General features: G+C 45.7%; 1 long non-coding RNA gene across 2 annotated transcripts in view; it reads left to right on the forward strand.

Annotated features, from left to right (window-relative positions):
- The first annotated feature begins 133 nt into the window (after positions 1 to 133).
- Positions 134 to 27307, forward strand: part of Gm41218 — a 32020-nt gene continuing 4846 nt past the window's right edge. The window contains exons 1-3 of one of the 2 annotated variants that reach the window (XR_874848.1): positions 134 to 174; positions 2931 to 3106; positions 19774 to 19969. This is a non-coding gene — a long non-coding RNA (predicted gene, 41218). Of the gene's footprint in view, positions 175 to 2930; positions 3107 to 18153; positions 18219 to 19773; positions 19970 to 27307 lie in introns of those variants that run through there. The other variant, XR_874847.1, reaches the window with a different exon arrangement.

Below are 27307 nucleotides of genomic sequence, written 5' to 3' on the forward strand. Positions count from 1 at the left end.
ATCATTTACATATATGTAGTAAATAGCTCCATTAAGTGGACAGAGAACATGGTTTGCTTTTTTGTTGTTGACAGTCTCATGTAGCTCAGGATGACCCAGAACTCCATATGTAGCTGAGGATGACCTTAAACTTTGAACTTTCCTCCCGCCATCTCTGGAGTGCTGGGAGCACAGGTATTGGCCAATGCTCCTGATTTTATGAGGTCCCGGGCATGCTTTTCTCTGAGGCACGTACCCACCTTTGAAGAAAATGTCTTCTTCCGTGGTACCTCACTTGGAGCCAGGGCTCCTCAATTCACACTGGGAAATTTAGTTGTTTTAGAACTCTCTGCTGAGAAGTGACTGAGGGCTGGTGCTTGGGAGGTCCTGAGCAGAGGGACCGTGGATGTGCAAGGCTGCAGCAGGAGAGTGTTTAAGGATCAAGAAAGGCATTGTTGCGTGGAGATGTGGCTCTTAGGCTAAGAGCTCGGATGTGGGGCTGCAAGGGAAGAGAGGAATGGAAAACACTGTCACTGTCACCACAGAGCTGGCAGCACCTGCTGAGTCTCAGGGGATGATTTCAGACCTACCAGGACTATGAGAATTGCAGAAGACCGGGTGAGGGGCTATGTTGGGAGGGACAGTGTTTAGACTGTTAAGCTTGATGGCAAAAAGAGTCTAGTGATCAGTCTAAGGCACTTTGTCTGCACACCCTGTGGATGCGTGTAAAATCCTTGCCTGCACACCCCCTGGATGCGTGTAAAATCCTTGCCTGCACACCCTGTGGATGCGTGTAAAATCCTTGCCTGCACACCCCCTGGATGCGTGTAAAATCCTTGCCTGCACACCCCCTGGATGTGTGTAAAATCCTTGCCTGCACACCCCCTGGATGTGTGTAAAATCCTTGCGTGCACACCCCCTGGATGCGTGTAAAATCCTTGCCTGCACACCCCCTGGATGCGTGTAAAATCCTTGCCTGCACACCCCCTGGATGTGTGTAAAATCCTTGCCTGCACACCCCCTGGATGTGTGTAAAATCCTTGCCTGCACACACCCTGTGGATGCGTGTAAAATCCTTGCCTGCACACCCCCTGGATGTGTGTAAAATCCTTGCCTGCACACCCCCTGGATGTGTGTAAAATCCTTGCCTGCACACCCCCTGGATGTGTGTAAAATCCTTGCCTGCACACCCCCTGGATGTGTGTAAAATCCTTGCCTGCACACCCCCTGGATGTGTGTAAAATCCTTGCCTGCACACCCCCTGGATGTGTGTAAAATCCTTGCCTGCACACACCCTGTGGATGCGTGTAAAATCCTTGCCTGCACACCCCCTGGATGTGTGTAAAATCCTTGCCTGCACACCCCCTGGATGTGTGTAAAATCCTTGCCTGCACACACCCTGTGGATGCGTGTAAAATCCTTGCCTGCACACCCCCTGGATGTGTGTAAAATCCTTGCCTGCACACCCCCTGGATGTGTGTAAAATCCTTGCCTGCACACCCCCTGGATGTGTGTAAAATCCTTGCCTGCACACCCCCTGGATGTGTGTAAAATCCTTGCCTGCACACCCCCTGGATGTGTGTAAAATCCTTGCCTGCACACCCCCTGGATGTGTGTAAAATCCTTGCCTGCACACACCCTGTGGATGCGTGTAAAATCCTTGCCTGCACACCCCCTGGATGTGTGTAAAATCCTTGCCTGCACACCCCCTGGATGTGTGTAAAATCCTTGCCTGCACACCCCCTGGATGTGTGTAAAATCCTTGCCTGCACACCCCCTGGATGTGTGTAAAATCCTTGCCTGCACACCCCCTGGATGTGTGTAAAATCCTTGCCTGCACACACCCTGTGGATGCGTGTAAAATCCTTGCCTGCACACCCCCTGGATGTGTGTAAAATCCTTGCCTGCACACCCCCTGGATGTGTGTAAAATCCTTGCCTGCACACACCCTGTGGATGCGTGTAAAATCCTTGCCTGCACACCCCCTGGATGTGTGTAAAATCCTTGCCTGCACACCCCCTGGATGTGTGTAAAATCCTTGCCTGCACACCCCCTGGATGTGTGTAAAATCCTTGCCTGCACACCCCCTGGATGTGTGTAAAATCCTTGCCTGCACATCCCACTGATGGTACAGGGGTAGAGCCCAGTGAGATCCAGCTGGGCTTCTCCTGGCCTCTGCTGAATGAGGATAAGCAGATAGCCTTTCCTGAGAACACGGTCCCAGGAATTTCCGGGAAACCAGAGACCCTACAGAGAAGGCGAGTCTTAGTACAGACCGCATATAGTTGAAAGAGATTGTTCAGCAGAGTCCAAAGTTGAAAACCATGAGAACCGTGAAGGGCTCTGGATTTTTTGCCGTCAGGAGGCAGGGGAAACCTACAGAACAGCATTTGTCTTATTGGGCATATAACATGTATCACAAGAGGTTACACAGCGACTAAACATAGGTGCCACTAGTATCATATATGGGAATTCACTTTTATAATATAGAGTGGTTCTAGGATCTGTAAGAGACCATCTCCAACCAGGCAAAAGGTAGGAAGAGATGACTTACAGAGGGAGAAACACAAATGGCTGGAAGAGAAGAAGTGCTTGAGTAAAACCATAGGGCAGATCCACAGTGTGCCTTTAGCGCTACCCATGTGCATTTGAACGTAGGGCAAGGACAACCTATCAGGGGGCTTGTCCGTGAAAAAAATAAACGAGTACCCCTCCACTCCCCACTGACACCAGAAGCCTCTAGCTTTTCAACTAGAGGTAGGGCCTTGGGTGACCTTCCCCATCCAGGGTGGAAGATTAGTTAACTGGTATAGACCTTGTTGAGGGTTCATGGGGGTAACATCCCTGTCATGTTGAGAAGACATCATTTTACAGCTGTCCTCCCCAGCCCCTGTCTCCAGCAGTCTTCCCCAGCCACTGGCTCTTACAATCTTCCCACCTCTTCTTCCAAGATGCTCTCTGAACCAGTGTATGGGACTGCACTAGGATGTCTGATTTGGTGACGTGCTCCAGACCTTCACGTATTCTCTGCACTTTAACTCCTTGTGGTTCTCTGTCACCGCTCCCTTCCTGCTGCCTGAAGATGCTTCTTGATGAGGGTGGAGAGCCACACTGATCTATGGAGAAGGTAAGATTTAGAAGATAGTTGGATATCACATCAGTTTAGCCAAATGGATTCAAGGGTCTATGACCTACGTAGTCGCAGGTTCTAGGCTACACACACACATGCATATAAATTATAGAGCAAGAGGACATGAACTTGAGAGAGGAATGTGGGGGGTACGGGGGAGTTTGAAGGGGCAGGAGAGGGTGACCATTATAAAATGTGTATGGAGTTTAAAAATTTAAAGGTTTAAAATTTTTATTTTTCACCTTTCAAAGTAGCAAAAATAAAAAAAACATTTGTCTAAAAAAGTCTTGCATAGTCTGAGGGGGAAACAAGGCCTTCTTATATCTTGCTGTGGGTAGATGAGACGGTACGACTTCTGCAGAGAACGATTTGATTTCAAAATGTAAAACGCAATTTCATTCTGTGGGTTTTATTCTGCAAAAGCACTCACAAGGCAGGATGCTCACTGTCACATGTTTGTTAGAACAAAAGCTAGAAAGATCCTTAGTGTCCAGAGAGAACTGAAGCCGTAACCTCACAGTGGGACCTCGGCAGCCACTTAGAAGAACGAGGTAGCTTTGCATATACTGACATTAGACAACCTCTAAAATATTTTAAGTGGAAAACCCTCCCAAAGATAGAAAAATATAGAGATGCCCCAGTATAAAAATTCCTATAAGTATATGTGTATATGATCTATGGAGATTAAAGAAGGAGCTGGACTTAGCGGGCTGCCTCTGGGATGATCGTGGGTCCTGGGAGTCTGGTGAGAGGGCAGCGGTTCACCGTACATCTTCTGTAATGCTTTAAATTCTGAATTGGAAGCACGTATTAGCTATTCAAAAAATGAGTGAATAAAATAATAAATAACAGTGAGTGGGTGGGAGGAGAAGGCTGAAAATGGAGCAGTTCTCTTAAGAACTCCAGCCTGGAGTGGGAGAAGAGAAGACTAGGAACCTTGATGAAGGAAGTCAGGGGGAGTAGGGCCAGGAGTTCAAAGTCACCCTCTGCTACCCTGTGAATGAAAGGCTAGCCTGGGCTATAATTAGACTCAATAATAATAATAATAATAATAATAATAATAATAATAATAACAACAACAACAACGCAATGATAGTGCTAATGATCCTAATAATGCTAATAATAATGCTAATAATAATAAATAATAATATGGCCGAAGAGAATTGGACCCATAGCAAGCAAGAAGGGGAACATTAAGGAAAGAGATTAGAGTGAGCAGGCGGTGATCAGAAGTAGGCAGTGATCAGATGTACGGAGACACACTGACCTTGAGGAGAGAGTGGAGATTTGGGTGGAGAAAGCAGGACTTTGCTACATTTGTATAACCTGAGCTCAAACTTGCAGAGAGCAGCTGCTGAGGTGAGAAGGGTGGGTGGGTGGGAACTGCAGTCTGCCTCCTCTGAGCTTGTGCTTGTGCTGTTAACATGGTGTATTTGGACACTTTAAGTTCAAGCGTGTATTTGTAGAATATGATTCATGAATGACAGTATAGAAGACAACATGGAGGCAAGGCTGAGGGCTCACAGAGAACTGGGTCAGATAACTAACTACCTGCTCCGTGGACTTAGCCTCGCTGCCACCGGGCTAGTGGACTCTGCGCAGGCTCGTTGTTAGAATCCAGCTCTGCCTTTAGCTTGGGTGCTGTGACTGGAATGGGGCCATGTCACTAGCGAGGCCATGTGGCTCCCGGTTGCAAGAAACTTATCAAATATCAGGAAAGGTGCTCACTGAGAAGTTAGTCACAAAAGGAGGCCATTGCCTTGTGTTAAGCAGTGTCCTGACACACAGCAGACTCTGTCCTACCTATTCTGTACCAGGTGAGGATATGAGTACCGACTAAGGCGGCGGCAGCTTCGACGCTGAGACCTGGTGGGAGATGGAAGCATGGAGAGACTTCGTAGTCTAAGACTAGGATGTTGCTGAAGAGTTTGACATTTGCAAGAAAACCTGGCTTGTCGGGAATGAAGAAAAGACACGCAGAAATGAGGCTGAAGAGCGAGGTGTGACCTCAGCTGATAGGTTCTTCCAGCCTGTGTTAAGACTTAACTATCGAGATGGCTGGATGGTCAAGAGTACTTGCTTGTACAAGCATCGAGGATCCGCAGAAAAGTCAAGTACGGTCACAAGCATGTCTATAACTCAGCACTGAGGGAGGCAAGACAGGAGTGGAACTGGCTGGCCGACAGCCTAGCCATTAACCATACATAGCTCCAGATTCAGGGAAAGAACCTCTCTCAAAGGAGCAAGGTTGAGAATGATAGAGGAAGACATTCTTTCTCTGGTCTCTACATACATGTGCGTTCATGCACATACGCACATATGTACCATACAGAGATATACCTCACATATATGCATACACAAAAATATGATAAATAAATAAGTTTTTTTAAAAAGGTCTTTCCCCCTTGGATCCCATCCTATTTGTGGTTGGTTTTTTGTTGTTGTTGTTTGTTTGTTTTTGGTTTTTCCCTCACTATTCCTTAACTATTCTTCTCACTATCAATTGTAAAAGTGTGGGCTTTCGACTGGCGGTGGTGGCGAATGCCTTTAATCTCAGCACTCGGGAGGCAGAGGCAGGTGGATTACTGAGTTTGAGGCCAGCCCGGTCTACAGAGTGAGTTCCAGGACAGCCAGGGCTACACAGAAAAACCCTGTCTTGAAAAAACCAAAACCAAAACCAAAAAAAAAGGTGTGGGCTTTCCTATGCCTGCTCTTGCTCTGAATAATGCACAGGACTTTTATATTTATCAAGAGCTTCAGGTACTATAGCTAGGCAGATACTCAGCTATTCTAACCTGACAATGCTGGTCTGGCCTACTTCCCAGCCACATGGTCTTGCTCTGGCACCTCCTTCTTTATCCGTATCCCAATGGCCACTTCTGAACCCCACCTGAGTCTCTCTCTCTCTCTCTCTCTCTCTCTCTCTCTCTCTCTCTCTCTCTCTCTCTCTCTCTCTCTTGGCCAGGAAGTCCCACCTTTTCCTTTCTTGCCTAGCTATTGGCTGTTCAGCTCTTTATTTGACCAATCAGAAGGTAATGGAGAACAATGTTTTACAAAATGCTGAGTCCGGAGATGCTTCATAATAATGACAACACCAAAGTCTGCAACCAGATGAGTACAGAAATCAGCATTTGAATACAAAGTATTTTGTATAGAAAGGATACAAAACCATCCTCTAACAATTCCTTCACTGAGAGCCAGTGAGATGCTCAGTTGGTTAAACACTTGTAGTGCAACCTAGAGACCTGAGTTCAACTCCAAGAGCTCACATAAGAGTGGAAGGCGAGAACTGTCTTCCAAGAGTTGTCCTCTAACCTCCACATGACATGCGTGTGCCACTACTCACAAGTACATCAACCACATACAATAATAAATAAAAAAATATTTTTTTTTCTCTTAGCGTTGGGAAGCCATTTAGGAGTTCAAGACAGTGGGCTAGCACACTCAAGATTGTATTATAGAGAAAAACTACTCCCAGAGGGTCAGGTTTTTAAGAAGTTCAGCAAGTGGTCCAGGTGGAAGATGACGGTGTTAAATCCAAGTGTAAGTGATGAGGGTGGGGTGGATTGATTGCAGTTGAGAACAGCACTGGAGGAACAAGGAGCAGCTTTGGAGGTTGAGGTGAGGGAGAAAGACGTCATGATGAGCTACTCTCCCAACCCGGAGCATAAACAGCTGGGGAGAGGGAGGGAACACTGGCTCCCTTTTGGACATATTGCGTCAAAGAGCCATGAAGATTTTAGTGGTGGTGTGACACTTGGTAGTGTCCATAAAGAAGCCGAGTAGTGCATCTGCGGCCATGAGAGGTTGGGGATTGGTGGGGGCTGGTGAAGTGTGGGAGAAGCTGGTAACTATTACATGAAGAGCACAGTGTGGAATTTACAAGAATAATGGCTGTTTGGGATTAGAGACCACCGGTGTGTATCAGCACCAAGCAAACAGCAGACACTGGGTGGGTGGCGTTAGGGGCATCTGGATGTTAAAGGAAGTACTGACAAGGCCAGAATGTCAGAGTCTGGGCGTTTCTAGGATGTAAGTGAGGGAGAGGGGTCTGTGAGGTGAGTAGGGGCTAATAAATTAGAATAGGCAGGAACGGCGTCATGATGGAGCAGAGGGGCAAATACAAAGATTATAGTCATGGAAGGACCTGCCAGGCATCATGTGCTCACTGAAACAATAGTGGCACCACTGCACTAGGTGTGACCAACTGTTTCCTAACTGGAGCGCACTTCACTGTGGGAAATGAATGCTGTTGTCTTACTAAATGAATACTGTTGTCTTACTAAATAGGCATGCTCTCTAACTGCCTTCTAAACCTGTATTTATGTTTACCCATGGATTAGTGCCCATCACAGCCCTTGTCTTTGGTTGGTTGTTTATTTTGTTGTTTGGTTGGTTGGCTTTTGGTTTTTCAAAAGTGGCTGTCCGAGAGCTCACTTTGTAGACCGGACTGGCCTGGAACTCAGAGATCCACCTGCCTCTGCCTCCTACTTGCTGGGATTAAAGGCATGTGCCACCACATCTGGCTTAGAAGCGTCTTTTTTACAGTGGGCAACAGTCACTGCAGACTTGTAACTGATCTTAGAGACTCATAACAATGCAGAGAATAAATGATTATCGAGTGATTAGCTGAATGAGACATTTATATTAACCTTCTAAGGCACAGTGAGTATCACATAAAAGTGACTGGAAGAAGGCTGGAGAGATGGCTCAGCGGTTAAGAGCACTGACTGCTCTATCCAAAGGTTGTGAGTTCAAATCCCAGCAACCACATGATGGCTCACAACCATCTGTAATGAGATCTGATGCCCTCTTCTGGGGTGTCTGAAGACAGCTACAGTGTACTTACATATAATAAATAAATAAATCTTTAAAAAAAAAAGTGACTGGAAGAATATAAGAGCCAGAGGCTGGGGAGTGGCTGTGTGCAGTGCTGCCTTCTGGATGGGACATGACAGCTGTACTCATGAACTCAGAGCTGCTGTGCTTACCTCCACAGTATCAATCTACCACAGCATCCCAGCATAGATGGGAGGGTCTTCTGAGGCTCCACCCCTGATCCCGCCCCCTTTGTGCCAAGGATGGAGATTATACCATGCCCAGTCTGAGTAGCACTGGGGATTGAACCTAGCGAATTATGCACGTTAGGTAAGCACTCTATTAACTGAGCTGTATCCCCACCCCACTTCTAGAATTTTTTGCTGGTGACACTGACATCTACAACCTTTGGGGACATGGAGGACACTGATGCAGGGGCTGTCATAGACAATTAACTTCTTGTGCTTTTTTTTTTTTCCAGAGTTCCCCTTTCTGTTGTGCCACCTCATGGGCTCTATTTGTTTTCTCTCTCCCACTTCCTGCTGCCCAGGTTGTTTTCAGTTAGCACAGAGAGACCATTTTCACATTGGTGACACTAAAAAAAAAAAAAAAAAAAAAAAAAATAAATAAATACGGAGCTCCAAAGAGAAATACTAGGAATTTGTTTAATACCTTTCTTTTGGAATCATCAAAGCAGGGTTCTTCCCTTTAGCTGAGTTAACTCAGGGTCTTTTTGAATTTATGTGGGACTGCTTGGAGAGGTGAATTTCAAGTTAACTTTAGCCTCTGCCCTCCAAGCTGTCTTCTCTTCATCTAAAAGTCAGGGTGTGCTAAAGTATGCAGGCTGTACTGATGGGAGGCTGGGGAAATAGCTGGGACAAATTTCTCCTTGAGGTGACTTTTGGCTTATGGCCTTCATAGCACACATTTTCTCTCCAGATCTGAATTCACAGCTGGGCCCAAAGGCACAGACCTGCTGAGGCAAGGGCCCTGGCTGTAAGTTCAAGGCTCCCCTGGGCAACTTAGCCAAGACCCTATCTCAAAATAAAAGAAAGGGTCAGAGTGCTTATAGCTTTGTGGTAGAGCATTTGCCTAACAGAGCCCTAGAATAAGTCCCAGCACTGAGGACATAACAAATGTCCTGTCAAATGCCTCTCTATGGGGCTTAATGTAACACCGGCTGCTTCTGCTGCCCATCTCCCTGCTGTGATGACATCAACTTTTCTAAACTACGGCTTACAGGCCCCCACACGTCTGCTTAAGATCCCATTGCGGTTCCCTGTGCTGCGAGTGCAAAGGGCAAAGGGCAAATCTCAAGTACATTGAAGGCTTGGGCCATTTCCCTGGCTGCCTCTTCACCAGTTCATACGTCTGTTTTCCTGAATGAGTTCATCATGTGAGCTTCTGGGAACTCGGAATTGTGTCTTATTCACTGCTGTTCGTGGGGCAGGCGCTTAGTCAGTTAACAGATACAGGCAAGAGCAGAGCCCAGGTTCTTAAAAGCATATGGCTGAACCACAGGACAGGCAACCTCACTGAAAGATCTCATGTTTCCTGTTGGCCACCACTGCAGAGTTTTGGGTGGCTTGTCCTCTTACCATATGAAGTGCTCAAGTGGCCAGTGGCTATTAGCTTTAGTATAAAATCCAGAACTCAGTGTTTGACAAGAAGATCTTTATCTCACTTACGGACAGAAAAGGAACTTTTGGGACATCTCAGTGACTTATGCGGACAATGGCATGGAAAATAAAGCATTACAACAAGCCTGGGCATTCAAGATCTGGGTCAATAAGCCTCACTACTGCACAATGAGATGACCTTGTATTCTCTTGTGGATTCCTAATCCTTCTTAAAACACCAAGCTCCTAGCTTAGTAGGGCTCTTCTCAGACCTCTCTGCAGTCTTCTCCTGTTTAATATGGTGTGCATAGCCCACTAGGTCATTGGCAAATGTTTATTGAGTGACCGAACAGGGACTAAGACAGTTGCCTCCTCTGTGTCACAGGTGATTGCTTCTGGGAGTAGAGACTGAATATCCAGGACGCCCTTAACAGCAATCAGCACCTGCGCCCGTTCACTGGGATTTGCCCTGGGTCCCCCCAGAGACCAGCACATCCAATTAATAGTTTATTCAAATCTATTCTAACTTGCATATTTCTTGCCTTGGAATCACCGAGAATAGTGATCCAAGATGACAATTTGCAAAGCCCATCAGCCTGGACCTTGGGGTTTTCTCCAGTCAGGTTCACCTGGCTATCTTTTTCTGTCAGTTGTGGAACACTCCTTCTAAGAATAGGGACAGTGCAACTCGACAGGGGAAGCCAACTGAGTGCTCTTTGCTCAAAGTAATATAAATGGAAATGGTGAGGAAGGAATACGAGGAGTGTTCTGAAGGGTCGATAGGTCGGCCTCCTCTTTATCATTGCTGAATAGCTATTGAGTGTCAAGCCGCAGCGGGCACCGTAAGTGGGTAGAATCCCTGCGCAGTGAGTTAATCCATATGCAAACAGAATGACCCCAATTGCTTTGCAATAGAGAGCTACATGGCCTGCGCCCTTAAAATATATCATTTGGGCAGCTGCCAGGGGGCTGATTTATCCCAGCTGGCCAGAAACAGCCCTGAGATCATCAGTGCTTTTGTTAATTGGGAGAGAGGGGCAGAGGAATCGAGATATTCCTGGGCACTAAGCATTCATTAGCCACCTGGCATCCCTAAATTATGATCCTGCCATGATTTTCCCAGCGCTTCTCCTGAAATTTTAATATTTGGAATGTATTAATAACTCGGAACATGTCATTTGCTAAATAAGCAATGCCCTTCTGGACTCATTGGAGAAAGGAGCCCAGAAAAATAGTTGAACAGCGTGCACAGATATTGGCTACTCAGTGAGGGGAGCCAAGTGGGGGTGACCCTGGAAGTTCTATCCACAGAGTAAATACAAACAGATGGGATGTGTGAAAAGACCTCTGGGTTAATGCCTCTGATTTCTAGTCATTTGTTCTTTTCATATAGCATCTTAACAAGACCAGCCCCAGGAAACACGGTGAAATGGAGGGTAACAGACAATATCCTAGAGCATGTGCTATGCACAGCCACTGGGCCTGCGAGATTTGACCATGCACTTCTTGATTGTACCTTAGTGTCCAACCAGGGTGCACAGTAACAAGGGCTTGCTCTGTCATACTTGCCTTTTGTCCGCTAGCACCTAGAACACTTGCTACGGTACATGGCAGCTACTTCATGACATAGTCGGTGAATGACTGACTCTCCAGGTTGGATGAGGTGTCCAATGAGTGGTGGAATTGATAGCTTGCTCAGGTTGTACAGAGTGCTGGAGCCAGGACTCACAAACTCATTTTTTTTCACCCTCAAACCTCCTCTTGTCTTGGGGCTCAGAGACCTATCAGCCTTTGACTCAAGTCTGTTTCTGTTAGTGCTTTGCCCTCCCAATGAAGCTTTGTTATATATGGAATGCAAAATGCGAAGGAGGCACCTCTGGAAGGTAATTTAGATGTAGTTAAGGTCCCGAGGATGGAGCCCTCACTGCAGGATTTGTAAGAAGAGAGAGATACACCCTAGAGTTTTCTCTGTCCCTATGTAAGGACAGAGCAGGTAGCTGTTTGTTATCCAGGTAGAGCCCCCACTAAGAGCCCTGCCACCTTGACACTGGACTTTCCAGCCAGCCACTCTGCTATTTTGCGACAGCCATCCAAGCAGACCAGCACAGCGCTCCAGGCTCACTCATCAGCACGTACTTACCCCATGGGTTGTTCTTTTAGGACTCTGCTTTTTGTTGTTCAGCATCAGCTAGGGATACATGGCTTGTTGCTTTCCCTTTCTGCTCCCTTGCCTTCCAACACTTCTATAGACATCAGAGTTTACAAGAAAAAAAGTCTCACGCCACACGATGCTCAGAGCCAACTTGTAAGGCCATTAGCAGACGTTTAGCCTTCATCTACTGGGAAGATACTACTGGGAAGCAACTTGCCGTGACCACTCAGGAAAGACTAGGACTCAGAGCCCCAACCTCAGTGATCCTTGCTGGGAAAGAGAATCCATTTCTACTCAAGAGCAGGTTGCCTTGCGATTGGGAGAAGCTGATGGGGTGAAGGCAACCCAAATGGCTTTGTTGTTTGTTTCTGGCATTTTGCCACATAAGCACAGAGAATTTTGGAGAGGGTCCTATACCCAACACCAGGACAGGATCATTTTTTCTGACCTACCCCCAAGAGCTACCAAACAAATGTAGCTGTCACTTCTGCACACTGGATGAGTTAGACTTCAATCTATGGTCTTTCTATGAATGCCACTGTAACCCTTGGAGCATCCCACATCTCCAGCATGTCATTCAGTTTCCCTGAGCCATTTATGTGGTGTCTCTCTCTCTCTCTCTCTCTTTAAATATGTATGTGAGTACACTATAGCTGTTTTTCAGACACACCAGAAGAGGTCATTGGATCCCATTACACATGGTTGTGAGCTACCATGTGGTTGCTGGGAATTGAACTCAGAACCTCTGGAAGAGCAGTCAGTGCTCTTAACCACTGAGCCATGTCTCCAGTCCTGATGTGGTCTCTTAACTGGACCTTTAAGCTCTGCTGTATCCAATATCTTCTGGATACAGCACACACACACAATTGGAAGTAAAACACATATTATGAAAAGAAAAGTGACTGTGGCAGAGTTGGATGAGGGAAAGGAGAGGGCCTGGGGGATGCAGACTTTCTGTGGTAGAACATTTGCATAATATGTGTAAGGCATTGGTTTGAACCCCCAACAATGTAAAACAAATACTCAACAAACAGCAAGAATTGTGCACCCCAAACCAACCAATGCCCACCCCAAGACACACACACACACACACACACACACGCACATGCACACACACACCACAGATGACAAGTTTAGTAAAGACTTGAAAATCATCTCTCTCTCTCTCTCCCTCTTTCTCCCTCTCCCTCTCCTTCTTCCTCTCCCTCTCCCTCTCCTTTCCCCGCCCCCCCCCCCCGTCTCCCTCTCACCCTCCAAAAACTAGGCCTTATAAATCTTAGGCAGGCAAACACTCCAACACTCAGCTATATTCCAAAACCTGAACACTTCTCTTGCTGTTTCTGTTAGAATGTCAGCTCGGCGAGTGCAGGCTTTTCATGGACTTACACCACACCCTCATTAGACAGCAAATATTAAGTAACCCATGGAAGAACAACTACACACAGCAACGTCAGCCCTGCTAAGGTCTTAGGTTTGTGTGCTGCGTCACTGAAGATAAATTCCATTTAAATGTGTTATGCTAAAGGGTATGCCAATCCTTGATGCCACAGTCCAAAAGGAGAGAAAAATCAATAAAAACGAAAATGATCACTGTGGAGTAATTTATAATGAACGAAAACACCAGAAACAGCTAAGAGTGAGTAGTTAAGCAAATTATGTCATGCCATTTTGATGGACTATCATATAGTCACTAAAAATTGTAATTATGCTGTCTGCATAGAGCGTCAGATGCTTATGATATAATGTTATTGCAAAGTGGAAGAGCAAATTGAATGTGCATTTGATTACAACTCTAAAATTCATGTTTACATGTGGGCAAGGCCTGGCAGGAAGCAAGAAGAATGCAAACAGATGATTTTTGGCTGGTGGGCTTATGAGGGATTCCTCTTGGAGTTTGTGTTATACTTATCTTGTTGTTTGTTCAGTTTTTAAAAGGGCTACTCAGCCCTTTGGGGGACCACTTTCAAGATTGTGAGCCCGGGGCAGGCATGTAAATGGCAACCCGGAAGGCAGATCTTGATTGCAGCTCTCTGCGGGCCTCTCCTGGGCACCAGGCTCTGCGGGTGGGAAGTCTCTGATCCAAGGCTGTTTGCACGCTTGTTCCCAAACAGAACGTTGCTGCAGAAACTCAACCATGGGTGAATATTTATGCTTACATGAGCTCCTATTCATAGCCATTTACCACCCCACCCTAACCCCCATTTTAGAATAACTATAGCACAGGCTGAGAAAGTATGGATGGGATGTTGTAGAGAGAATTGCTTATTGGGGTGGAAGCTTGAACTAGATGATTCCTGCTAGGTCTAACTCACCGCCCACACAGCCTTGGCACGCCACACCCAAGCTCTGTGTGCTTGCGACCCTTTCACTTCTCCTGGCAGATGTGACACATTAAGTAAGGACCGACACACCCGGGATGGATGAACCAGGCTCTGAAGTCAGGGAATCCTGGGTTGAATCCCCGTTTCTCCCTCCAATGAGCTTTGTGACTATGGATGAACAACTTTTTATCTCTCTCAACCCTGGTTTAATCATCTGTCAAGCTGGGTCATCAAAACCCACCCCCGCAGGTTGTAGAGAGCACTGAAACGAAGCAAGGCACCCAGATTCCCGGACAGAAGGGCAGGCTCGGAGGAGGTACTGATTAAGTAGAACCATTCAGCGGTAGTTCGCAGGGCTAAGCTGGTGGACTTCCTCCACCCGTGGACGCGCAGGAATAGTGACTTTCAAGTCAAGGCTGGAGGAGCAGAGCAAGGGCACCAGAGACCGAAATGTGTCGTCCAACGTAGGCTGCAGTAGAATGGGGCGGCTGAGCGTTGCTGCCAGTTTGCAGATGGTAAAAATACTGCCCCTCCCAGGAGTAACTGTAACCAAAACAAATGTGAACAAGCAAGAGGCTCCTAACTTTTTATTTAATTGAGAGAGAGAGAGAGAGAGAGAGACATAATCTGAGAATCACCACACCCAGTTACTCTGCCTTCACTACCTTCCCTGCTGCTGTGACCAGACCACCCGATCAACTTCCCTCCCCTCCTGCAGTTCAGAGGAACCTCCCCCAACAAGGGGGAGCCTCTTTTCAGAAAGAGGCTAGCTCCATATGCTAGAGGAATTCTTCTCTCTTTTAAATCCCTCACGGTTCTCCTGGGACTGAACTTTCCACTGATTCAGAATTAATTTAAAAAAAAAAACAACCTAGTTACATAAGAAGTAGATAAAATAAAACAGAAAACTGGCTTCACAGTTACGTAAGAGTTGGGTACTCGAAAACAGAAAAAAAAAAACCCAAAAATCTTTCCACTTTGCTAATTTAATGTAAAGGTTTGTTTTCTCTTAGTCTCTGCCTTTACTTTGCTCAGGAAAATAAAAATGTTGACAGACAGAAAAACGCAGTGTTTGTTATTTTTCACCAAGTTTAAAAAGCAAGGAGCAATTTGAGTTTTCAAAAGCACACCCTGGGTACGCCAGAACTTTGTGATATTTCAGGAATGCAGAAAGTGAAGGAACCGGCACACCGCATGAAAAGATTCAATACAGTGGACGGTGTTTCCAGAGTCAACAGAAAACCCCAGGGGCTTTTATGGCATCTGAAGATTGGTTTTAAGAAACCCACCGGGCCAAGTGTTGTGCTGAAGCCAATCTATGAAAAGGACTGGACAGAGGCACTATTCATAGCGAGTGGGGATTTGTGCAGAAACTGCTTACAGATTTTCTGACAACCCTGTCTTTCAATCCAGATGAATGAAGCACTATTGTTTGGCCATGAGGAAACTTAATAAAAAAAAGTTGTCACTAAAGCTGTTTCTCATTGGGTGCAAGTATGTGGAAATGACAGTCTTTAAATTTTGCTTGAAAAAATGAAATTACACTAGACATCAAAATCAATGTCAAAAATGAAGCTAACTTTGAATTTTAAAAAAAAGTGACAGTCAAGTTAATAGATGCATTCACGGCTCCCTGGCACACGAGGGCCTGAGCAGAGCGCTTTGGGTGATGGGGAGACTTCGCAGATGTCTACTCAACAGTTGCATTGTTAGATCCTGCCTTTCCAGGCTTCAGTTTAACTCGTGGACCTGGTGGATGGCTGAGTGGTGGTGTATTACGATACATGTAGGTCTTCAAGAACGGTGGTTTTTCTTGGTTGGATCTCGAGTCTTAAATACTGTGCTGCACATGCATGAGGCATGCTAACACTTCTGTACTTCCTAAGGTGTCTGTCATTTGTAGAACAGTTTCAATTGACCTGTGTAGACCAGCTTCAATACCCACTGAGCTGGAAGAGTCAACAGAGAGCCTTGGAATTCTCTCAACGTGTCTGTCTCGATAGATCCCACTCAAGAAGGGAGATTTATTTCTCCGTTTTCTTCAAGGATCGGTGGTTTAGCAGAAATTAAAATGGATTTGCAGTCCAGTAAGCGTGGATTTGAATTCTTGTGGGAAAAGGGTGACTTTGGAAATTGGAATATATGTATTAAGTGAGCCAATCACAGCTATTACGACACCTTGAAAAAGAAAATTCTCACCTTCAGAGCTTCAGCTCACTGGTCCTACAGGTAACATTGTTGTCCCAGAACAATCAGGAAGGTTCCATGGAGTATTATGTATTAACAAGTGCTTTGTATCTTGTGTAGTACTATGTTAGTTGACTTTCTGTCACTGTGACAAAATACTCACAATGATCAGCTTATGACTAAGAAAGGTTTACTTTGCCTCCTGGTTCAAAGGTTTCAGTCCCTGGTTGCTCGGCTCTGTTGCTTTGGGCCTGTGCTTCATGGTATATCATAGCCGGAGCACATGGCCGTGGAGACCTACTCACTTCACAGTGGTTGAGAAATAAAGAGACAAGCAAGGCCTTGGGTCCCAATTTCCCTCTAAGGACACATGCCCAAAGACCTAACTTTTTTCCAATAGGCTACTACTCAAGGTGCTTCTGCCTCCAGTAATAATGCCACTGGCTGGTGACCAAGTCAGTGACACAAGGACCTTTGGGGTGGGGTGGGGTGGGGACATGCTCTAGCTCCAAACTACAGTCTGCACTACACTAATTCAACCATGGTTCTTACTGATATTGACTTGGCCTTTAGGAAATCTCTTGGCTTTCCAGGTCTCTGAGTTTCCCTCTCATAAAACAAAGAGAGCAAGTCTTTCTACTTCAGAGAGGTGCCTTTTTATTACACATAGGTTTTTTTTTTTTAAGATTTATTTATTGATTATATGTAAGTACACTGTAGCCGTCTTCAAACACTCCAGAAGAGGGAGTCAGATCTCGTTACGGATGGCTGTGAGCCACCATGTGGTTGCTGGGATTTGAACTCCGGACCTTCGGAAGAGCAGTCGGGTGCTCTTACCCACTGAGCCATCTCACCAGCCCCTACACATAGTTTTTTATTGCAATTTATTTAGTGTGTGTGTGTGTGTGTGTGTGTGTGTGTACTATCAGGAGTCAATTCTTTTACCATGTGCGACCCAAGGACTGAACTTAGGAGATGAGGCTGACAAGTACTTTGACCCTCCGAGCCATCTCTCCAGTCTATAAAGATGTCCTACATTCCCAAAAAGAAATTATATGGAAAAGTTGGTGCGACTGCATATTTCCTTGTCATTATGCCAACATTTCACATTAACTTAAAAATATCCAAGTGGAATAGCTTGTGTATTATCCACTCTGGGATGCTTTAATGATGTCAGTAGCTTATTGAATGCTATCATTCATTTAGTTTGATCTACCTACAGATGATTTCTAAGATTTTGAAAATCCTTTAAACACGCAAAGGCATAATTATAATGCAGAGGCTTTTAAAAAAAAGTCATTGCCCTTATGTTATCAAAAAGCTCCTTTCAGTGACCTCGCAGGGCAACTCTTTCTGAAAGTGGCACCAACATACCCACCTTTTCTCCTGTTCATGGCTAATGCCGCTCTTGCTTTTTTAATCTAATGGCTTGGTCAGTGATACAGGTCTGACACACGGCATCCAGAGCAGCTCTAGTTTCCTTGCTGGCCCTCTCATCCTCTGCATATCCAGAAGAAGGGCCGTCTTTTCTCATTGGTGTGAAAGTAGTTGTAAGGGATAAAAGTTCATTTTGGCTCACAGTTCCCTGGCATCCTCTGTCATTGGGGAGGCCGTCGGGGCTGCTGGGGCTGGGAGAAGAGAGCGACAAAGGCTTGTGCTTAGCCTTTTCCTTTCCATATAGTGCAGAACCCCACCCCAGGGAATGGTATAACTTTTCATGGAGATCTCCCCGCTTCAATTAATCTAGTCAACATAACCCCCCACAGGAATGCTCAGAGGCTAACCATCGTCTTGCAGAAAGCCTGGATGCTTGCCACCTAGACGAGGCCAGCTCCTGTCATCACAGATGGCCTTTGTTACAATACAAGCAGTACATGGGAGGGATCTTTCTTTGCAAGGCTGAGAGGGAGCCCGAGAGATGCTATGGAAACAGAGACATATAGACAGACGAGATGGACCTTACCAAGCTGTGTCAGAGGCATCCTTGAAGATGGGCCTTTTCTTGATGTGCAGTGAGCCTGTAGCTTTTGACTCATTTAATGAGGTTTTGATGGCTTTTAACACAGTGCTCTCAGAAAGTCTTCTTGCTGTGGCAATTTCTATCAGGGCTTTTATGTAGAGAGGGTAGGTTGAGCCCCATGGAGGGCATAAGGAGCAGCCCTAAGACAGATGCTGTTGATTTTATCTTCACAAATCAAACTATCCCTGCTCTGGTCTCAGGATCCACCCCCACTGGCAGTTGGCCTTCACAGTTCACAGGGAGGGATCACTCTCTCTCTCTCCTCTCCCAAAGCCCTTCCCAGCAGGTACCCTTCCCATCTGATGGGACAAGCAGAAGACTTCTTCCCCAGGCTGTTTTGCCTTGGAAAGGATGCTTGGCAGGTAGATGGACCATGAGAGGTGGTACATCAGTCACATGAGGAGGCTCTCCCTTCCACCCATTTTTCATGGTTCTGTGTGACTTTCCTGAGAGAAAAGCAGAGGAGGATCAACTTAAAAAATTGGGACTGTGACATGGCAAAAAGATGAAGTAGCCATGATTAACCAAAGAATTTGGTACCATCGTTATGTCTCTTTGGGGATGAAAATATTAAGACACAAATAAAGAAATTTGAAGACTTAGATTCAACACAAGACTTCCTGTCCCCTAAACACAGGTTTTGGTTGGTTAGTTGGTCGGTTGATTGGTAGGTAGGTAGGTTGGTTAGTTTAGTCTGGTTTTTGTTGTTGTCATTGTTATTTGAGACAGTTCTTACTGTATGGTCCATGAAGGGCTCTGACAGGTCCAAGCACGACAAACGTGGTATGGTGCAGGCAGTTCTACCCTCCTCATTCCTTCTGTCTTGCTAATCTATTAGAGTCCCTTCCATAGACACTTCCACACCCCTAAAGCTAGCCACCAAGGTCCATTCTCTTATTTGTCCACTTCCTTATGCTTGACTCATTGCTGAGGCTGATCACCAAGGTCCAGCAATCAAATGTCCTATTTGGCTACACTGACTAATATGACCAATAAGAGCCAACCAACTCATCCTAACTCACCTTAGTTTGAACCACCCTATTTTTCCCTTTAAAAACCACTCCTGCAGGGCTGGACAGTTAAAACATTGGCTGCTCTTCCAGAGGACCTGGGTTCAATTCCCAGCACCCACATGGCAGCTCACACTTGTCTGTAACTGCAGTTCCAGGGGATGTGCTACCCTTGCACAGCACTTGACAAACCTTCTACTTGATACTTCTTGTTCTGAAATGGTTTTCAAAGACAGAATTTTCTTTTATTTCACTGATATGTTATCTCTTAACACCTGTCAGGGTATTCATTGTAGCATCTATGGAGGTTTTCGTCTCTGCATTATCTTTATTTCCTCTGGGTTTATTATTATTGTCTGTGGGCTTTCCTTCTTGGGGTAGCTTGACTCTCACAGCAGTGAAACAGAAACTTGGGTGGTGCTTTGGGTAAAAAGCACAGACTCCTTGCTTGGGCTTACCATATTACTGTAAGCAGGATGAAAACCTGCGTCCCATCTTTATTTATTTGTTTGTTTGTCTCCTTAACTTTGACTCAAGGTGCAGAGATAAGTCATTGTCCTGAACGAGAAGTCAACTGGGACTTGAGGACTGGTAAAGCCCCTGAAGACAGCATCCCACGAGGGTAGTCATCTATGAAGAAGAGACTGCAGTCAAAGAGATCACCTCCTGAGTTCCCTTCTTCTCTTCAAGCAATAAGAACTTCTTCAGACCACCTGTGGGAGTGGAGACAATGGTCCGTACACTAGATCTTGACTCATTTGTATGTCTTGTCCCTTGCCCATATCCTTCTGCTATTTAAACCTAACCTTGTGGCTGAAGATGAATTTGGTATATATATAGTTAGGGTTTTCAAGAAAAAAGATGACAACTCCAGTGAGCTGGTTTGAGAAGCACAAAGGGCAGGAAACTTTCTCTGCCCATCCAAAACTTAGCTCTTATTGCAAAGGTAACTAAAGAATTCGTTCCAGAACCAATTGTGAGTGACGATGGCCTAGGAACATGAATTTAGGTTGTCCCAAATACCATGTTCCAAGGTGGTAACTGTTTCATCAAATTATTTTGTTTTAAAGATTTATTTGTTTATTTATTTTATATGAGTATACTGTAGGTGTCTTCCAACACACCATTACAGATAGTTGTGAGCTGCCATGTGGTTGCTGGGCATTGAACTCAGGACCCTGGAAGAACAGTTGGTGCTATTAACTGCTGAGCCATCTCTACAGCCCCTCATGAAATTCTTATGAATAGTTATAGGAAAATTTTAGAAAACAACTCATGAATCAAGGCACTTTTCAAATATGTGTCTAGGAACCTCTGAGAGGTGGGCCAGGAGATCTCTGTGGTAAGCCTCAGATGCTGTCTATCTGATGACACCCTCAGCTTTTGGGGTTGGTGGGACCCAAAAATTCTCCCATCCCAGTATATCACAAGGATGTTAGGTCAGACACAGAAGTGGCCAGTGAATGGGTTGGGTTCTCTCTCTCTCTCTCTCTCTCTCTCTCTCTCTCTTTCTCTCTCTCTCTCTCTTTCTTTTTTCTCGAGACAGGGTTTCCCTGTGTAGCCCTGTCTGTCCTGGAACTCACTCTGTTACCAGGCTGGCCTCGAACTCAGAAATCTGCCTGCCTCTGCCTCCCGAGTGCTGGAATTAAAGGCGTGCACCACCACTGCCTGGCACCACTGAATGGCTTTTAAGAGAAGTAAATATATGCCAAGGTCGTTTGGACACCAAAGTTTCAACATTTGGATTCTTCATGATCATGAGGTCCTAATTGGTCAAATCAGCCATGAAGCATCTTTAACGCAGGTGTGGAACCCCCCACCCCACCCTACCTTACAGACTTCAGTTTGCATCCACACTCAGCCTATAGCATTGTCCTCACTTCTGTTTCCAGAGATACTACTTCTGCTTTCACCTTTGCCCAAGTCCCAGGTTCACGCTTCTGGCTGTTGAACTCCTGTAGAGGGTAAACCTCTATTCTGCTTTTAGTGGAATGGGTCATTGCCTGGAACAGGAAAAGCCCTTCATTCTGGCACCAACTGCTTCCTAAGAAGGCTTTGACTAACCTCCCTCAGACCTCCCTGACGTCAGAAATCTTGCTAGATGGACGCTGACATCACTCACTGGATAAAAGCACTCTATCTCAAGCCTGAAGACCCAAGTTCAATCGCCTAGAGCCAAATGGTAGAAGAAGAGAATCGGCTCCCTAAGTTGTCCCCTGAAACTCCACACCACGGCATATGCATGCTTCTATACATGCACAGGTGCATTTTTTTTTAAATGAAGACTTTGCTGACAGATGGCAGCTTCAATCTTAAGAGGAGAATGTACAATTCGACCTACAGAGAAGCTCATCCGAGAAGAGACAAAGCTCTATTTTTCGGATGAAAGGAGGACTGCTGGGAGACAAGAAGAAATGCATTGCAGCCCATGTCCTTGGTCCTAGGCTGCTCAGGGCCTGGGTGGGACCATATTTTCCCTGTCGCCGGTGGGAGTCTGTCCTGCTTCCTCCTGGATGGAGTTTCTCATTACCTTCTGTCTGGGAATCGGTTCTTTGCTTCGTTGTGGATGGAGTTTCTGTGTTATACGTTGTCTCTTTCCATTCTTTTTTGCTTTTGGGGTATTTCTCACTTAATTCTTTTGCTGTCATTTTGGTGGGTTTTAAGAAGGAAGTAGAGATGAATGGTGGTTTATTTCATCAGAAACCCACCCACAGACTCTTAATGTGGATATGCAGATATGCAGATATCTGGATCTCTTATTCAGGAGCCTGGGATGAGAATCTCCCCACTTCTACATCTTAAAGTCTTCTCAGGAAGCTAGCAGGCAAGCACACCCCTGACCCCAGCAGAGTGTGGCTTTGAATGATCTCAACTTTTCTCCAGCTTGCCAGGAGCTCAGCAGGGGAAACAGCAGGAGGCGAAAGCGTTTATATTAGGTGTGCTCCCTGTCACTGGTACTGCAGCAAAGGATGTGTTCAACTGCAGACAACCAAACCGCTTGTTGTTGGCTGTGTAAAGTTAGCAGAGAGCATCACCACATGGGCCTCCTGGGGCCCACCAATTCTTCCTGGGAGTGTTAGGCTTCATTAGGGCTTGGGGCCATTTCCACTGTCAGATAGATTCAACTGTCCTTCTTAGATTCACAGCTGGAGGGCAAGGGTCTTCCTTCCACACTGCTGAGTCTCCACTCAGGTATGAGCAGTGCCGGGCAGATTCTGAACTCCTGCCACTGTCCGGGTTTTTAATCCCTTGGCCACTGGTGGTAGGTGAGTTGGGATTTTATAGAACAGTGACAGTTTTCCATCTTAGAGAGAAGAACAGGGCATGGATGGGCCTTTTAAGGGAGGCTCTCAGTAGAGGACAGAGAAAGGCTTGTTTTCCAATGAAGGGAGAGGTGCTGGGTAACCATAAAAAATGAAACCAATACAGCCTGTGTCCTTATCTGTTCAGTGTCCCACAGCAACAACCAGAGTCCTTCCAAGACATTTCAAAAAAATCCCGTTTACTTGAATTTAAATGTAGCATGCAAAACCTACAACCACACTTACCTCAGCACTATGATTATTTCTGTTTTACATTTATTTGTGTGTTGATGCTGCACAGAGGTCAGGAGACACTTTTATAAAGTCAGTTCTCTCTCTGCTGAGTGGACCACAGGGAAGGAACTCGGGTAACCAGACATGGTGGCAAGTGTTCGTACCCCGTAAGCCACCTCACCAGGCCTTCCTCTCAGCATTTCGAAAGGTTCTGAAATCATGTCTCACTCTGGTTTCCCTTAGGCTCTTTGGTCCTTTTGATCTCTGTGGGAAGAATTCAGGTGAGACACAAAGGGCAATGTAGAATACAGGAGGAGTTTATTACCCGGTCAAGCATGACATTCTCAGGAGTGAGAATGACTGAAGGCCCAAGGGACTGTTGTGTAACCCCCATTTTTATGTAGGCTTTATTCCATCTCTTAAATTCTTTAGAACAGACAGACGGTTTAACCAACCAACCAACCAACCACCCAACCAACCAACCATCCAACCAACCAACCATCCAACCAGGGTCTGTCCAAGTAATTGACAGGCACATGGTGATTGACTTGTGCATGAGAGGGCAGTGGTCCATCTTTGTTCTTCACCGGAAAGCCTCAGCTTGACGGTAACCTTGTGACCTGCCAGGCCACACAGAATGTCTTGTTGCTATCAAGTCCTGAGCCAGGACTTGGATCCTATTCTTGTAACATGAAGCAGAGCAGATTAAGAGAATGAAAGAAAGAGAGAATGAAAATGAATTTATGATGATAGCAATGTGTCAGTAGGAAAAGCAATGGCCTTTCCTTGACAAGGCACAGCAAAGCTTTGCTACTTCTACTTTCATCCCCTTTGTCCTATCTGTAACTCTCCGTGCACATGGCCCTTAACGTGGTAAGGAGAGGCCATCCCAACCTTCTCTTCGTTCACCTATCTCTGTGGTTTCTTTGCTTGCAAATGTATATGTTAGTGAAGACATCGTAGGTGAGTCCTGAAGATGACTTAGAAGGAAAGGGTAGATCAAGCTGCCACCCTATAGATCTGCCAGCCACAGATGATGTCAAAGCACTCGGCCAAGTGTATGACGCTTTTTCTTTTTTTTAATCTTTTTATTAGGTATTTTCTTCATTTACATTTCAAATGCTATCCCAAAAGTCCCCCATACCCTTCAACTCCCACCCCCCTACCCACCCGCTCCCAATTCTTGGCTCTGGCATTCCCCTGTACTGAGGCATATAAAGTTTGCAAAACCAAGGGGACTCTCTTCCCAATGATGGCCGACTAGGCCATCTTCTGATACATATGCAGCTAGAGACATGAGCTCTTGGAGAACTGGGTAGTTCATATTGTTGTTCCACCTATAGGGTTGCAGACCCCTTTAGCTCCTTGGGTACTTTCTCTAGCTCCTCCAGTAGTGATAATTTAGCAAACAGCTAACTACTGGCTCTTAGCAAAGACTGCTGTCAAAAGGAGGGCTCCTGACTTCTCCTTCCTACTCATCTGCTTCCACACAGTGGCTAAAAAAATACAATCAATTATTTGACCAGGATTCTGGGGACATTTATTGGGCCCAAGAGGCCCTTCTCAGTCAAGGTGGCAGATGAAAGCTAGGGTTGGTTGGGGTCCTTTGGAAGGTCTCTTCATCTCACAAAGAGTGCCTAGGTTGAAAAGATCACACCAGGCCAGACTCTTTGGGCAACTTTCTCCACATGGTTCTCTCCCTCAGGTAGACACAAATGTGACTGTCTTTCTTTAGGACTAAAGACTTCAGACTGAGTGTCCTATAGAAACTGTAGAAGCCCTACGGTGTCTTCTTTCCTGACTTCGGGAACCATGCAGTGTCATTTCTACCAGATTCCTTTATCCAGGCAGGTGCCAAGAACAGAGGACCTACCTCTTAAAGGCAGGAGTGTCAAAAGATTGCAGACATGTTAACACTGCTCCATCAGCCACGGGCCTGTCTGAATAACATGAGATTTCTCAGCAGGAACTTGAAAGGCCAGAAGGGCTTGCGATGTTGTTTTTTGGGCTCTGAAAGACAACAACTGCCTTATTACAATCAGTTCCATATTTTAGGCTCTGTCGAGCAAAGTACCCTACTTCTGGCTTGTACAGAATGATTTTCCTCATGTTACAATACCACAGTTCAAATTAGTAGGTAATCGAGTCAGAGAAAAGCAGGATAGCCAAAGCCAGGGATTTAAACACCTGTACGCCTGTTCCTTTTAAAGAGTCCAGGTACTTAGGCTATATACCCATCCTAGAATCAAGGATGGTTCCTAGGAGAAACATGTCATGCTTAGAGAAACTCGGGGTGGGTGAGTACCACATGGTCAGCCACCACCATCAAAGTCATATGAAAAAGTAGCAAGTCTTACCAGACAACATGACTGAAGTTTAAGTGGAAATGCAGTTACCTGAAAGAAGCAAGTTTTTTTGTTTGTTTGTTTTTTTAGAATTAGAAGGGTAACAGATTGATTGAACTCTGAAATCCCATAGAATATCTACACATATCATCTCATGTTACCTTAGCAACAGGCTAGGGCTGTTGCTATAGACCTATAGGTCTGATGTAGGTGATACTATAAACAAATGAAAACAATAGAAGTTTAGAGATGCTCAATGTTGTGTGTAAGGTCATTGAGTCAGTCTGGGTGCAAAGCTTTTCTCCTCAGTCTGTAGCCCACACTCTTCAGTCATTATAGACTCCAGGAGCTGCAGATGCTGAGAGGGAGTACCAAAGGATGAGGGGGAGCCAGGACCATCTCTAACCCCTGATTCTCAGTTTATTCTCTTCCCTGCCTCCTCCATCCTGCATCCATCTCTTCTGCCCTGACTCACCTTTGGTGTTACTCCGATGCTCCCTGGCTCCTGAACTTTTTGTTTCCTTCATTGGCATTTCCTGGCATGGCTTCTCCCAAGCATGCTCACCTGATCTCTCTACATGGTGGTCCCACCTTTGGGTCATGTGTGATGGAATCTTTGTTGACAACTTGACTAGATTTAAAAGCGCTATGGAACCACATCTCTGGTTTTGTCTGTGATATTTTTAGAGATATATTAATTGAGAAGGGGAGACCTACTTGAAGTTGGGCAACTCTAGTCCATGGACTGGGACCCTGGGAAAGTGAGCTGAGCACCGACACTCATCTCTCTCTGCTACGTGACTGTGGGTGCAGCATGGCTAGCTGCTTCATGTTCCCACTGTCACGGTGTCCTTGCAATGATGGACTGGACCTTTAAACCGAGAGCCCAAACAATCCCCTCTTCTTTATATTGCCATTGTCTAGTATTTTGTCCTAGCAATGAGAAAACTGAGTACACCAGGGGTGTGTGTGTGTGTGTGTGTGTGTGTGTGTTTCTGTCTCTCTGTGTGAACTGGAGGTTAGACTGTGCTTAATAGCCATCAGGTGGAATCTGAAACCAGCTTCAGCTCACTCAGCTCAGCTTGGGAGCTCTCTGGAAGACACTAGGGTTGGGTGCCCATAGGGAGCAGTGGTGGCAGAAGACAACATGAGAGTGAGGCTTGCACACACTGTCTTGTTTCTTCTTGTTTTTCACTTTTTGCTCCATTGTGGCCCTCCAGCTACAGTTGATATTCTAGGTGGTCTTTCTATCACAGTTGCTGTCCCCCTACAACAACTGTCTCTGGTATCTCTCTACCCCAGGCACAGACAGGCAAGATATCTTATCAGTCTCCTAGGTGGTTCTCAGTCCAGTTGAACCAACAACCGAACCTTACCATCATAGCCTGCGCATGGTTTCCATGGCGGGCACTGTCGTTCTTTGATAATGTCACATTCTCCTTTGAGGAGGACTGGGAGGTGCATTCATTTCACCACAGGGGGTGTTAAGATCACCTTGAAAGTTCCTGAGTTCCTTCCATGCAAGCTCCTCATCTGCAAGTCCAAGATCATTGCCATGGCCATAACTGGAGAGGGATGAAGAGAGATGGACACACGAGTGTATCCATAGCACACCATAAATGTACTCTCCTTGCCCTTCTTCCACCCTCACCTTTCCCAAGGGCTTCAAGGACTCCTACTGGAGTGTAGTGTAGCAGAATTCTGATGGCTGTCATTTTTCAATCTCCAAGTTTTACACATACATAATGACAGCCCACAAACAGTCAGAGGAGGGGGAGCCTGAACGTTCTCCTGGGGGACCCTTGTAGACCTCAATATTTGAGGAAGACCCTCTGTGTACGCAAGAGAGAAAGAGGAAGACCCAAGGCAAGTTCTGCCTCCAAGCTTGAGTCAAAAGGTTGGGGAACGAACCCTGTTTTTAAACAACTGAAAGTGCCATGGAGTGAGATTACAACACTTTGACAGCATCATTTTAATAAGTTTAGTTTTATTTCTGGCACCAAGATTCATCAAATCATGGCTTGAAGCAATTGCGGCATGGTAAGGAGGGGCCCAGTGTCGAAATAGGAGCTACTGCTTTGGGGAGGACCTGGGAATGTTATTTGGTTGTGCGAGTTGTTCATGTTGCAAATATTCTCAAATGCTTTATTGACTTAAATTTCATAAAATATTGTTTAGTGCATTTGGCTC

The sequence above is a fragment of the Mus musculus genome, chromosome 14, assembly GCF_000001635.26.
Source record: "Mus musculus strain C57BL/6J chromosome 14, GRCm38.p6 C57BL/6J".
NCBI lineage: Eukaryota > Metazoa > Chordata > Mammalia > Rodentia > Muridae > Mus > Mus musculus.